Consider the following 13701-nt stretch of genomic DNA (forward strand, 5'->3'; position numbering starts at 1 on the left):
CCGGGCCGCCCCGCCCCGCGCCACTCCGCTCCGGGCCCAGGTGCCGGCGCCCAGGTGCGCGCGGCGCGGGGCTGCAACTCTGCCCGACACCCGACAGCGGGCGCCGCTGCGGCGGTTCGCGAGCGGCGGAGCTGAGCTGAGCGGCTCCGGGAGTTGGGGCAGCTCCTGCGCCCGGCCCTGCTCGCAGCGAGAGCTCCGCCCGGCGCCGGCATCCCCCAGCTGCGGGAGCGGGCGGGCGCCGAGGGGGCGGACCGACCTCCGCGGACCCCGGCGGCCTGGGGCGGGCGAGGGGCGAGCGCCGGAGATCCCGAGCGCCCCGCGCCCCGGCACCATGCGACCCGCCGCGCCTCCTGGCCGGCCCCGGGCTTCGCTCTCCGCTCCCTAAACCCCGCGCTCGCCACCGCGGCAACTCGCAAAGACAAGGCGGGTCGCCGGAGAGCAGCGGGGAGACCGCCTCCGACGTCCCCTCCGCCCCCAGAGGCTGCCGGTGCCTCGTTCTCCGGGCTTCTCTAGCTTTACCATGAACCTGGCGCAAGCTTGGCTTTAGGAGAAATTCAGAAGCCGGAGGGGGAGTCAGTGCAATTCTTTGGTTGCTAAGGTAATTGTAGTTGTGACAAAAACGGGCAGGAAACAATTGGGGGAAAAGAGGTTTTAAAACGGCAGACACCCTCCCCCCCACCCCCCTTCATATGTGTTGATTTCATTTCATCTCCTGGGTGTGGATGCTGTCCATTTCGGATGCGTGACAGGTGTCGGGCTGTGCGTGTGTGTGCAGTTTGGGACTGTAGAGGCACGAGCTTACATAAGTGGTTAGGCAAGCTGGCGTGCGGACTTGTGTGGGATGGGTGCAGGTCTGCATATAAATCATGTTCCTGGGTTTCTGGGTGCGAAGCGCTCAGTGACTGGGGCCAGCCAGCAGAGGGTACGTGCTCTTAGGTACTTCCAGTCTTCCGATGCTGTGATCGCAGGTGGGGCACCTTTACCCCAGAAGCAGGCGTTCATTAACTTTTTCTGTGATAAACCTCGCCCTTTTGCGGTTTGCAAAAAGGAGCGCAAGCGAGTGGTGAGGTGGGGAGGGCAGGGGTGGGGGCGGGGGTCTGTTCTTCGGGAACTGCGGCAGGAAAGAGAACGGTAGGTAGGTATTCGCTCTCAGAGGGCGACCGCTAAACTGTTGGCGTGAACAGCTCGTGTTTACCGTCACCGTCAGGCTGTAAACGTGGCCCGGCGAGACGGAAAAAAGTGACCCAGAAAATTTAATTTTGTTCAGAATGAAAGATGCTTTTTAATTTTATCTTGTTATTCGTTTTTAATTTGATGGAGCAGGAACGTGATTTGTTTCTCTCTTGTTGGGAGGAGTGGCATTTCTGCCTTACAAATTGAAGATATTTTGGGGCTTGTTGTTGGCTTGGGATTGTTCCCTCAGCATTTATCAATGCTTAGAAGCTGGATCCGCAGGTAGTTTGTAATCGATACCTTTTAGCAACCCCAAAGTAAAACTGCAAAAATAAGCAGTGTTAGACCAAGCCCAATATTGGACCCTTTTCTCACCAGAAGGGGATGAGAGATGGAAGACGAAGAACCAGGCTTCTAAGTGTCCGGATGGAGTTACAGACGGAGCCGCAAGTTTGTGTATGTTTTGTCAGAAAGTGCTTGAAGGGACACTGTTAATAGGTTTGGCTTCCTATGTTAACAGCAAGGCTTCTCTAGATCACTTTTCATAGGCGGATGGGTAATTCCAGGGAGTGGGACCTGGGGGTTGGAGAAACTTTCTGTAAGCTGTACATTCTTTATCATGATGTGTTCTTAGTCTTATTAATTTGTTGATTTTGCAATGGCTGAGACTGCTCTGTGACAGAAAGTAAGCAGAGGACTGAGGAACATTTGAGGCTCTTTGGGGATGCGCTTCTGTAAGTGAAAGCTTGCATGCTAAACAGCCAAACCCAAGATAAGAAGTTCTTTCTGAGTTCCCTGATGGTACCGTCGAGCCAAATTGTTGCATAAGTATGGTGATCTTAGATACTATAAATGTTGAGGTATTATATATATATTATATATATGTATAATATAATATATATTACATTATATGTATAATATAGTACATATTATATTGTATGTATAATATAATATATATTACATTGTATGTATAATATAATATATATTATATATTTATAATATAATATATATTATATATGTATAATATAATATATATGTATATATATGTGTGTGTATTCCCTCCCCCCCTCCATAACTCATTCTTTCCTGAAGGCATCTGTAAATTCTAGAAATATCAGCTATTGTGGGTATTTTGGTACAAAAGGTGGCCACTAGGATTTCCTTTTTGTTTTTTAATTTTTTTAATGTTTGTTTATTTTTGAGAGAGAGAGCGAGCCAGCAGGGGAGGGGCGGAGAGAGAGGGAGACACAGAATCCAAAGCAGGCTCCAGGCTCCACACTGGCAGCCCAGAGCCCAACGCGAGGCTCCAACCCACAAACCTTGAGATCATGACCTGAGCTGAAGTCAGATGCTCTACCGACTGAGCTACCCAGGTGCCCCAGTATTTCCCTTTCCGTTGCCATCGCATTGGTTAACTTTACTTCCATGTCTCCTTTAAGAGACTTTAATTAACAGTGAATTTATTTTGCTGAGAGTTTTAGTAAAACAGTGCTAGTTTTTCTTCAAGCGATAAATCTGTCTTATCAAGTGAAACATTACAGCAGTGCTTTTGCGGCAGAAATGTCTCTTTAAATGAGACAATCCTTATTTATCTATTTTTTTTATGATTCATTGATTAAAAGTAACCGACATAGATATTTTTTAAATGAGCAAACATTTCTTGAGAAAGAAAAAAAAGGGTATTGGGGACAGTGAAATTTGCCAGTAATTTTGGATGTCTTTTTTGTCCACAGGGACAGAATTTGATGTGAAAGTAGGATCCTTCTGTTTCTTATTTCTCTGATATTCTCCCATGCATTTTGTCCCCTGCACTGCTAAGACTTTGCCAGGAATCGCTGAACATTCTGTTTTGTGCTAAGGGTTAAACATCAGGGTGATATGAGTAAGGAACTATGTGTCATATCAACGTTTTTCAAAAAGGATGCTCTTAGAGATTTCAATAAATGTTTCCTTAGCTTCACAGTTAGCTTAATTCACAGTGCTTTGAACCTAGGAAAGCATTTAACCTCTTCCTTTTCAGTGCCAGCTAGAAGGAATATATTTCCTGAATTTCATCTCATTGCAACATATGGCATGATATAAATAATTACTACACACACAGTATCCTGCTGTATGGAGAGAAATGGAATTACAAAATAAACCTTCGTGTTCAGTGATTTGGAGGTAACATTTCAAAGACAAGTTTTACTTTTCTTCCTTGATTACCAAAGTAATATATAACCATTGGGAAAAAATTCAAGAAAATACAAAGAAAAAAGATTTGTAATTCTCCCATGGATGGTGAACCACAGTTGACATTTCTGCATGCTGTATATTCCTCCAGATTTTATTCTGATCACATTATTAATTGTATTTTTTAAATTTTTAATTAAAAATTTTTTCTGATTTTAGAGAGAACAAGCGATTGCGGTGGGGGGAGGAGCAGAGTGAGAGAGAATTTAAAAAAAAAGTTTTTTTAATGTTTATTTTTGAGAGAGAGAGAGAGAGACAGAGCACAAGCAGGGGAGGGGCAGAGAGAGAGAGGGAGACACGGAATCTGAAGCTGCCTCCGTGCTGACAGAGCCTGACACGGGGCTTGAACCCACAAACTGTGAGATCATGACCTGAGTGGAAGTTGGACGCTTAACCGACCAAGCCCCCCGGGGCACCCCAGAGAGAGAATCTTAAGTAGGCTCCACACTCAGCATGGAGTCCGGCATGGGGCTTTATCCCATGACCTTGGGATCATGATCTGAGCAGAAATCGAGTTGGACACCCAACCCGCTGAGCCACCCAGGCACCCCCATTCACTGTGTTTTTATACTTCTCTCCCCCAGCCTCCCAAATTTTCAAATCTTGTAAATAGAACTTGGATGTGCTAAAGGTTTAGTAAATTACTACTAGTTTATTGGATGATTTTGATAGAGGAGATTTAAATTTTTGTTAGTGGTTCTTATTTTCAAAGAGAGTAGTTTCTCTGTTTTTCCGTTTTCTTTGAAAAATGAAGGTTTTTACTTTGGTTTGGTAATACTTGGGACTTCACATAAGATTTAGGGATTAAAGCATCAGAAAAGAAAAAGAACCTTGGCCTTGTGTAGGGTGGGGTGTGCATGTGGAGGGACGGATACCTGAGTTCTGGTTTCATTTTCTCCACCTCATGTGGCCTGTGGCCTCTGGGCCTCTGCTTCAAAAGATAAATGAAACTTCCAGCTTTAGTTAGTAAACTAACATATTTGTTGTTTTGACATGTGATGAGGATGATAGTTGTTTGAAGTGGGCTTTTTCAAACACAGGTGGCTCGGGGGTCAACCCCAGAGTTTCTGATGTAGTGGGTCTGGGGTGGGGCCTGAGAATTTTCATTTGTAACAAGTGCCCAGACGCTGCTGCCTGCACTGATCTGGGGACCACACCCAGAACTAGATGCTGTGCTCCTTGAGGGCAGAATCCCTGCCCTCTTTTCTTTGCATCCATCTGCCCTAGTGTCCCGCCAGGAGGTTCACTGTAAGTGTCTGTTTTCTCCGTGGGAAAAACTTTCTCCAGTAGTCAAGATAAAAAAGATAACCATCCAGAGTCTGGAGCCATTAAGTCTGTAGTAAGAGTACTAATCAGTCATGAAACCCAGTTCTTCAAACTGCAAGGGAAGCAAAAGCGCTTACAAGTAGGTTGTTAAAATGAACATTAAACCTAATGAGTTACCTTAAATAACAGCTCAGAGTACCTGCTTGAAATGTTACAAACTGGAAGGCTCATGCATGCTTCACTGTTGCCTTCCGGAGACCTGTAAGAGGCATTTCGTTTTCTACCACATATACATTCCAAAAGGGGTGTGTATGTGTCTAGATTCACTATGAATTATCCCAACTACCAAAGCAGGTCAAGGAAACAGTGGCCTAGACTCCTCCCTCCAACCCCCGGCCAAAAGGTAGAACAATGCTCATTAGAACATGGCAAAATGGGGACCTAAGCTTGGAGAAAACATTAACCTGTGTGAGTCCACAAAACTGATCAGTGGCATCACGAGAAATCAGATCCAGGCCTGCCTGACAGGAAAGGGTGTTCTTTACCACATTCCTCTATGGACACGGAGTGAATCCATTTGATGGCCGGGAGATTGCAGGTAGCTGAAATACCCCAGTCACAACTTTTGGTCATCCTGGTGTGGCTACTTCGTGACTAGAGAATTAATCCTTCTACTTAGGCGTTAGAAACATAGGGTGCAGAAAACCTCCATTTTTATGGATGGGAACTGAAAATGTAACTATTTGAATCTGGACAAAGTAGATGTTCACAAATGCGTTGTGGTGGAGACCCCCTTTCTTGGCTTTTCTAAGTACTTAGGTAAAACCTTTAAAGGAAAAAGCCAGCCTGTAAATTTTTGCAGGGTAGAATCCTCTTAGCCTAGTACCTGCCCCACCCAAGAAGCTATTTTCATGCCTGGGGTGATGCACACCTCTAGCAAAGCCCTTCGAGGCGAGCTATGTATGCCTGAACCGGCTTGAGCAGGAGCTAGCGGAGGCAGCCCTCACTCTGAAGTGCCTCAGGCACCTGTACTGAGACCTGGCCAGCCCTGAGCCCTGACAGAGACCTGTGACCGGTGGCCCTTAAAGTAGGACAACAGGCAATTTAAAACCCCGTTGATTGTGTTTCTGAACCTCAATTTCCCCATCTGTAAAATAGGAATAACAGAATGCCCCTTGAAGGATCAGGAGCTGGGAGAAAATGACAACTTGCCTAGCATGCTGCCCGGAGGAGGCACAGTGACCCAAGAAGGCGGACCCAGTCACACCAATTGTCTATTTTCTAATAATTTTGATTACGAGTTGTTGGTTTGCAGCCCTGGAAGTTTCCCAGTAATCTGAAACCCACCTGGGTGCAGGAGGGCAAAGAGACCCAGGGAAGCATTCACTCCAGGTTGGTAGGTGGCAGCGTTAATTAGCAAGGAAACTTACATAGGAGCTTTGTCCGGAGCAGCTGCAAGATAAATAGCCCTCTCCATGTGGCACCTGGGTGGCTCAGTCGGTTAAGTGGTGAAGTGTCCACTCTTGATTTCGGCTCAGGTCGTGATCTCACAGCGAAGCCTGCTTGGGATTCTCGCTCTCCCTCCTTCTCTGCCCCGCCCCCGCCAGCACTCTGTCTTTCGCTCAAAATAAAAATCTCCGCATTGAATTGCCTGCCAGAATCGTAGGGGTTTTGTAGGAGCCTTAATGGCGCTCAGGTAGGTGTTTAGTCCGGATGGAGCTCAGCAGTGCCTGATTCTCCCAGGGTTATGCCCTTGGAGGTGGCTCCCACTTTGGGAACCATGGGCAGAGCAGACATGCCAAGGACTGGAGAGGGGATGAGGAGCCTCTGAGTGCCCACGTCCCCCTCTCAGGTCACCCGGTGGTCCTGTCCTCTCGATGACCTCCTCCAAAGTGAGTCTGTGAGGACTTGCCTATATCAGCCTAGCATTTGAGGGACTCCCAAGTCCCTTGGAGAATCCTGCTCCAGAGTGCTAAAAGTGGATTTGAGAAGGTTCGTAGAAAATAGGTGGCCCAGACACTAGGTGGAGAGGGTGGGGTGGGAAGGATCTTCCTCTGCAGTAGCCAAAGATGGGTCTGTTTCCTTGAGCCTAAAGGCCATTAATCATTAGCAGGAAGCGAGGTGAAAAATAGGGGCTGCTGCTACATGGCTGTCTCTTAGGGCGGCTTGTGACCCATACTTGAAGCAAGGCTGTGCAGTGTTTTTCCTCTGTACCTTCGGGATCTCTTACCGTGTTTGGCAGGCTAGGAGTTGGGTGAACGTTTGCTGCATTACTGGCTTGTACAGTGGCAGCTCCGGTGGGTGAAAATGGGAGGGAGGATGAACTAGTATTGACAGAGAGAGATGGACTGGTCTGGGTGCAGGTACATGGGCTGGGGCAGGTGTGGATGCAAGGTACCCCATTCTAATTGTTTACTTGATTTTGCCTGCCTGGGTCACCTTGGATTTATGATATACTGAGGCCCTCTTCCTGGTTTGTAATTATGCACTAGTATTTGTCTGTCCCTCTGCCTGTGGGCTTCTTAAAAAATTTATTTATTTTGAGAGAGAGAAAGAGAGAGAGAACGAATGGGGGAGTGGCAGAGAGAGAGGGAGAGAGGGAATCCCAAGCAGGCTCTGTGCTGTCAGTGTAGAGCCCAATGCGGGGCTCGATCTCACAAACCGTGAGATCATGCTCTGAGCTGAGATCAAGAGCCAAACGCTTAACCACGTAACCGACTGAGCCACCCAGGTGCCCCTGTTTGTTTGTTTTTTCTAACCATGATTTTATCCTGTACCCAGCACCAGACCACACACATAGTCAATGCTTGGGAAAGCACTTGTTTGTTTCCTAAATAAAAAGTTGCCAAGCCTGCAAAGCTATGGATCTGTCATGAAAGAGTGAAGTGATATTGTTCAGCACTTGTAAAGCTTTTTTGTAGATCACAGCCTTTTAAAAAGAATTAGGTGTAATTACTCCCATTTTATAGATGAGAAGACTGTGGCTGAAGCAGAGGTTTAGCCGCAAGCCGTACGTCAGGTAGTTATTGAGTAGAGAGAAACTGAGGGATTTAGATTTAAATCTTACCTGATCACAGAGTCTTGAGTCTGATGTATCACAAAATGGGGGATAGACAGAGACCCTACCCTCGAGATCACTTCAGTTGTCATGGAGAGATATTAGCAATAAATAGAAAATTAACAATGAAGGATGTTAAGTGACAGTTGAGGGAAAAAATGCATGGAATTTTGTAAGTCAGATTAGGTAGCAAATAGATGACAAAGACAGTAAGTGCAGTTCAGTGTGGAGAGAGAGCATTGTAGCATCAGACCTGGTAGAGACAGGCTTTGAGAAATCGGTAGAAATTTCATAGGTGAAGAAAAAAGACAACAGCGAGCTTTGCAGGTGGAGGTATTGATAACGGCTTAGTAAAGCAATTATTGTTCTTCAGAGTAAGAACCCATTTTTTTCTTGAAACGTGGGGCCCTCTGACCCATTTTTGATAGAAACATGGGTACCAAATTCATGGGTACCAGGAGTTTTTGCTAAAAGCAAGATAAGCCACCCATGTATGATGATGAATGAATGACCCTGAACCCCAGGGTTGGGAAGCCATCAGGGACAGGTGAGGACTGTGTTAAAGCAAACTCTATGTTCTTCTCAGAAAGCCCTGTTGTCGCCATCCATTTTTAATCATTAGCAACCAATTTTAATTAGAAAAATACTGTGTAGATGTACATTGCTCAATCCAAGCAAGACACCTGTTTGAGCTGGCTTTGTTTTTTATATGTGTGACCTCTCTAGAAGAAAGACAACAGCTAAAAAAAAATGTCCAATGTCTTTTTCCCTCAAGCTGCTACGTAAGTGCTACTGTGTTCAGATTCCAAACCAAGCAGGAAGATGCCATTATATTATTTTGCTGACCGTACATCCTAAAACAAAGACTGATTCAGCAGCTGGTCAAAATAGAAAGGATGCATTCACAAAGAATAAATTTATTGATTATATTTTAGATTTTTTTTTTTTTTTAGAGGAAGGCACTTTAACTTTTAGAATGGCACATAGTTTAGGAGCTTGGCTGCTGACTTCTGCTGGAACCCCGGGGTCTGTGACATTGGGCAAAGTAGCTTAACACCATTGATCTGCATTCTCCCCAAGTGCAGAATAAGGCTGAGAAATTGTGCTTGCTGAGGGCATTACCGACGGAGAGATTGTTCCTGGATGTCTCTGGTTTAGTCAGTTCTTAGTTGGGCAGGGAGGGGGGTTCCTTCCCCAGGTCACGGTTTGTCAATAAATTTATTCTTTGTGAATGCATCCTTTCTATTTTGACCAGCTGCTGAATCAGTCTTTGTTTTAGGATGTACGGTCAGCAAAATAATATAATGGCATCTTCCTCCTTGGTTTGGAATCTGAACACAGTAGCACTTACGTAGCAGCTTGAGGGAAAAAGACATTGGACATTTTTTTTTTTTAGCTGTTGTCTTTCTTCTGGTTTTTCCCTGCTTTTCGCCTGGCTTGTCCTCATTGGCAATACGTCCCACTAATGAACACCTTTTTCTAGATGATAATTAATCAGGTATGGCTCTTGTTACCAAGAAGTTTAAAATTCTGTGGGGAGGGGGAGGAGAAACAGGATGTGTTAAGATAAGCACACATAAATGGGATAGGGGAGAGACTATGGGGAGATTTCATTGAAGATGTTGAGTGGACAAATTGGATATTTGATAACCAATGGCTCTGGGACCTGCGGAGATGGGAGCAGGGGCCAGAGGTGGCCAGGGTGTGCTTGCGGCATTTCAGTTAAGTAAAAGTACAGGGGTGACAGAGTGTGCAAAGAATGTCCCCCTATTGAGAATCAGATCCTTAAAAACCTTTCAGGCAGGAAGTCTATGTTGGTGAACTTAAAACTTGAGGGGCAGCAGAGACAGGGGACATCTAGGTAGTAAGTGAAACTGTTTAAAATAAATATTTACAGGTACCAAAAGTACAAAGAGAAAACAAAGTAGATGGTGAGTGACATTTTCCTCACCTTATGTTGGTAACAGAGGTTGTGCCACAGCGAGTTTCTACTTGTTGCCATCTTCCAGGAGATCGCTCCTCGGCAGTGAAACGCTTGTAAGAGGGTTTGCTTTATTAGAGCCATGCACGGTTCCCATGCAAATGGGCCTTTTCCTGTACTGTGTCAGGCTCTCTGTCTAGACATTCGGTGCCTTTTAGACTTTCTGACTGCCAGCTTGACCGCGGACTCCAGTAGCTTCCTGTGGCTCAAGGGTAAAGTGGATGAATCTTGGGATAAACCTTATTTAACTTGCTCGGCATAACCGATTAGGAAGCTCTCAGATGTCTCACCCCTATGCGTAGGGTATCAAGCTTCATGCCAAAGCATATGCTGTCAATTCCAGGTTTTCATTTCTTTGGCTTCCTGTAGCTTTCAAAAGCTTCTCTGCAAAAACCACTTCCCCTGCCTGCCATCTGCCTTACAACCTCCCTCCCTCACTTAAAACAATCTGTGTCTAAGCCCCAGTTTCTTGTCTTTTTAATGATCCTTAACGGGGAATGGCCTGTTGGCTATGAACGACATATTTGGAAGTAGATTGGCTTAGGTTGAATTTTGCTTATTGGGAATCCTTGGTTGGGATAAATTACTTGGGGTTGTGACTGGACATGTTGTTGGCCATGGAAGATGGACAGTGATTGACAAGACTAGAAATTCAAATTGGGGCCAGTCTATTAGGGACTTGAATGCCACACGCATATAGCGGTGGTGATGATAATGGAGATTCAGGGCTTTCTGGCATATAGAAAGAAAAAAAAAAACACCCAAAGAACTGAATTAAAGCAAATTTAAGCCAACTCAAGAAGAGGAACCTGTGTGACTTCTACACCTGGGAATTCAGGCCTGGCTGGATCCAGAGACTTAAATAATGCCGTCAGCATTCTTAACTTGATACTTCAGTGTCTTGACTTCCTCCTTTGGTGACACTACAGAAAAAGAAGATGGTCACCCTCCCCTCACATCCTTTTCACACTGCCCCTCACAGGGAACAGGGTCTTCGTTCTTCCAGTGTCCTTCTGTCAGCCTCAGGGAAAGCCCCAGATCGGTCCCAGTGGTGCAGCTTGATCTAATCAGCATGTCCCATCACACAGCATCCTCTGGCCAGAGTAGTCCACGGGCCCACCCTTCCCTAACAGAAGAAGGAAATTTGTTAGCAAAAAATATACGGGGCAACCAGAAGTAGCAGCCTCAGTCTTCTAACCTGGCTGAAGAACTTTGGGTTTCATTTGTTGGGCAGTGGAATAAATGCAGAGTGTTTCGGCCACTGTTTGAGAGCTCTGAGATACTTTATAAGAGTTGGAAATTTCTCATTATCCAAAATAAAGGTTTTTTTGGATAACGCGAAAGATTTCCTCAATCGTGTGTTTCTTTCTTTCTTTTTTTTTTTAATGTTTGCTTATTTTTGAGAGAGAGGGATAGAGACAGAGTGTGAGGAGGGGAGGGGTAGAGAGAGAGAAAAACACAGAACCTGAAGCAGGCTCTAGGTTGAGAGCTGTCAGCAGAGAACCCAATGCAGGGCTCAAACCCAGGAACCACGAGATCATGACCTGAGCTGAAGTCAGACACTTAACCTACTGAGCCACCCAGGTGCCCCTCAACTGTTTGTTTCTAATCTCGTTTCCTTTCTATACCAGCTTCCTCATTCAAGGATTACCGCTTCTGTTCTGTAGCTGCCGCACAAAGGCCAGAGTGAATGTATACAGTGGTGACATGACGTCACCTACAGCCCTGCAGTTATATGTGCATGGCTGTACCTGAGACAGGTCAGTGCCACCTTGAGAACAGATGCTGTATCCTTCCCCCAGAATATTTGCGCTGTCCTTTTTTTAAACATGCAATTTTAGACGATAAGATACTCACAGAAGAGTACGCAAATCATTGCTCGATAAATTTTCGAGCAGTAAATACCTCCACATTATCACTCCCAGATCAAGAGATAGAATGTTATCAGTCCCCCCAGAAACAACCCTATGCACCTCCCAGTAACTGCACCCCCACATTCCCTAGGGGTAACTGCTAACCTGATTCCTAACACCATGGTGTTCCACATCTTGAAACGTATGAAATATATACGGAATTATACACAGGTATACATACCGCCTTTTTTGTGGCTTCTTACGCACAGCATGGTTTGAGCCATCTGTGTTGTGGTATGGAGCAGTCTACTTTTTATTGCTGGGTAGCCAACCACTTTGTAATATCTTACAAATTGTCTATTCATCTGCTGTTTGTTGACAGGCATTTGGGACGGTTCCAGTTTAGAGCTGTGAGGAATAATGCTGCTGTAAACGGTTTTGTGCGTGTGTGTGTTGGTGCACATATGAATGCATTTCTGTTGGATGTGCATGGAAGGCTGGGTTGCTGGGGCACGGGATACATATGTCCAACTTTAGTAGATTCTTACAGAGTTTTCCTAAGTGGTTGTAACACTTTCTATTCCTCCTGTCACTTGATGAGTGTTTAAGTTTCTCTACATATGTGTCAGCACTTGGGATTGTCGGACTTTTTAATTTTAGCTTTTATGGTGGGTGTGCAGTGGTGTCTCATTGTGGTTTTGATTTGCTCTCGTTGTGCCTTTATAATTTTTTTTGTCACTTTCACTTAATGTCTTGTAGTCGCTGTTCAAGTTGATTGTCTATTTTAAGATTGGATTGTCTTTTTCTTATTGATTCGTAGGAGGTTTTTAAAACATTTTTTTTATTATTAAAAATTTTTTTCTAAATATTTTTATTTGTTTTGAGACAGAGAGAGAGTGGGAGAGAGAGAGAGCATGAGCAGGGGAGGGGCAGAGAAAGAGGGAGGCACAGAATATGAAGCAGGTTCCAGGCTCCAAGCTGCCAGCACAGAGCCTGACGTGGGGCTCGAACTCACAGACCGTGAGATCATGACCTGAGCTGAAGTCGGAGGCTCAACCGACTGAGCCACCCAGGCGCCCCTGTTTTTTTTTTTTTTTTTTTTAAACAAATTTGAATGCAAGTGTTTTTCCCAGTCATAGGTATTTAAAATATTTTTTCCCATTCTGTGGCTTGCTAATTAACTCTCTTTTGATGAATAGGAGATCTTGCTTTATTTATTTAAAAAAAATTTTTTTTTAATGTTTATTTTTTGAGAGAGAGAGACAGGGCATGAGCGGGGCAGGGGCAGAGAGAGAGGGAGACACAGAATCAGAAGCAGGCTTCAGGCTCCGAGCTGTCAGCACAGAGCCCGACGCGGGGGTCAAACCCACAAACCGCGAGATCATGACCTGAGCCAAAGTGTGACCCGACTGAGCCACCCAGGTGCCCCTGGAGATCTTGCTTTAAATGTAATCCAATCTGTTAACCTCTTCCTTTATGGTTATCGTTTTCTGTGGCTGCTGAAGAAATTTTTGCTCACCCTAAGGTTGTGAAGTTATTTTTCCACTTTGCAGAAGCCCTGTTGTTATGCCTTTATATGTAGGTTGAAGATCCAGCCGAGGTTGATTTTTTTATCTATGGCATAAAAAAGAGATCCATGTTTATTTTGTTTTCCATATGTATATCCGATTAACCCCTGCCCTGCCTATTGCCCTGTCTGCTTTCTAGTCCCTTGTCTTGTTCTTTTTGGCTCTTATACTGATCCCACCCTGTCTTAATATAGCTTAATAATAAGTCCATATCTGATAGTGTATGTACAGTTATTTAAGAATAGCTTGGTTATTCTTAGACATTTACATTACTGTATAAATTTTAAAACCCTCTTTTGATGGGATTTTGAATTGGGACTGCATTAAATCTCTAGCCCAATTTAGGGAGTAAACTAATGTTTTTAAAATGTTGACTCTTTGTATTCATTAATATGGTATATCCCTTGGGGTGTCTGGGTGACAGTCTGTTAAGCGTCTGACTTCGGCTCAGTTCATGATCTCTGGGTCTGTGAGTTCGAGCCCCATGTCGGGCTTTGTGCTGACAGCTCAGAGCCTGGAGCCTGTTTCAGATTCTGTGTCTCCCTCTGTCTCTCTGCCCCTCCCCCACTC

The 13701-nt window shown here is 45.0% G+C and overlaps 1 protein-coding gene across 12 annotated transcripts in view; it reads left to right on the top strand.

The window, feature by feature from the left end:
* Positions 1 to 13701, top strand: part of RGS6 (regulator of G protein signaling 6) — a 603304-nt gene that overhangs the window by 20971 nt on the left and 568632 nt on the right. For 2 of the 12 annotated variants that reach the window (XM_040477590.1, XM_040477589.1), the window contains exon 1: positions 329 to 598. The exons of 2 other annotated variants lie outside the window; for them this stretch is intronic. The gene's annotated coding sequence lies outside the window, so the exon portion shown is untranslated. Of the gene's footprint in view, positions 1 to 319; positions 599 to 813; positions 969 to 1153; positions 1456 to 1551; positions 1630 to 3215; positions 3337 to 13701 lie in introns of those variants that run through there. 8 more of the 12 variants (XM_040477581.1, XM_040477588.1, XM_040477587.1 and 5 more) reach the window with 8 other exon arrangements.

This window comes from Herpailurus yagouaroundi, unplaced genomic scaffold (genome assembly GCF_014898765.1).
Source record: "Herpailurus yagouaroundi ecotype Mexico unplaced genomic scaffold, PumYag 141, whole genome shotgun sequence".
In the NCBI taxonomy this organism is placed as follows: domain Eukaryota; kingdom Metazoa; phylum Chordata; class Mammalia; order Carnivora; family Felidae; genus Herpailurus; species Herpailurus yagouaroundi.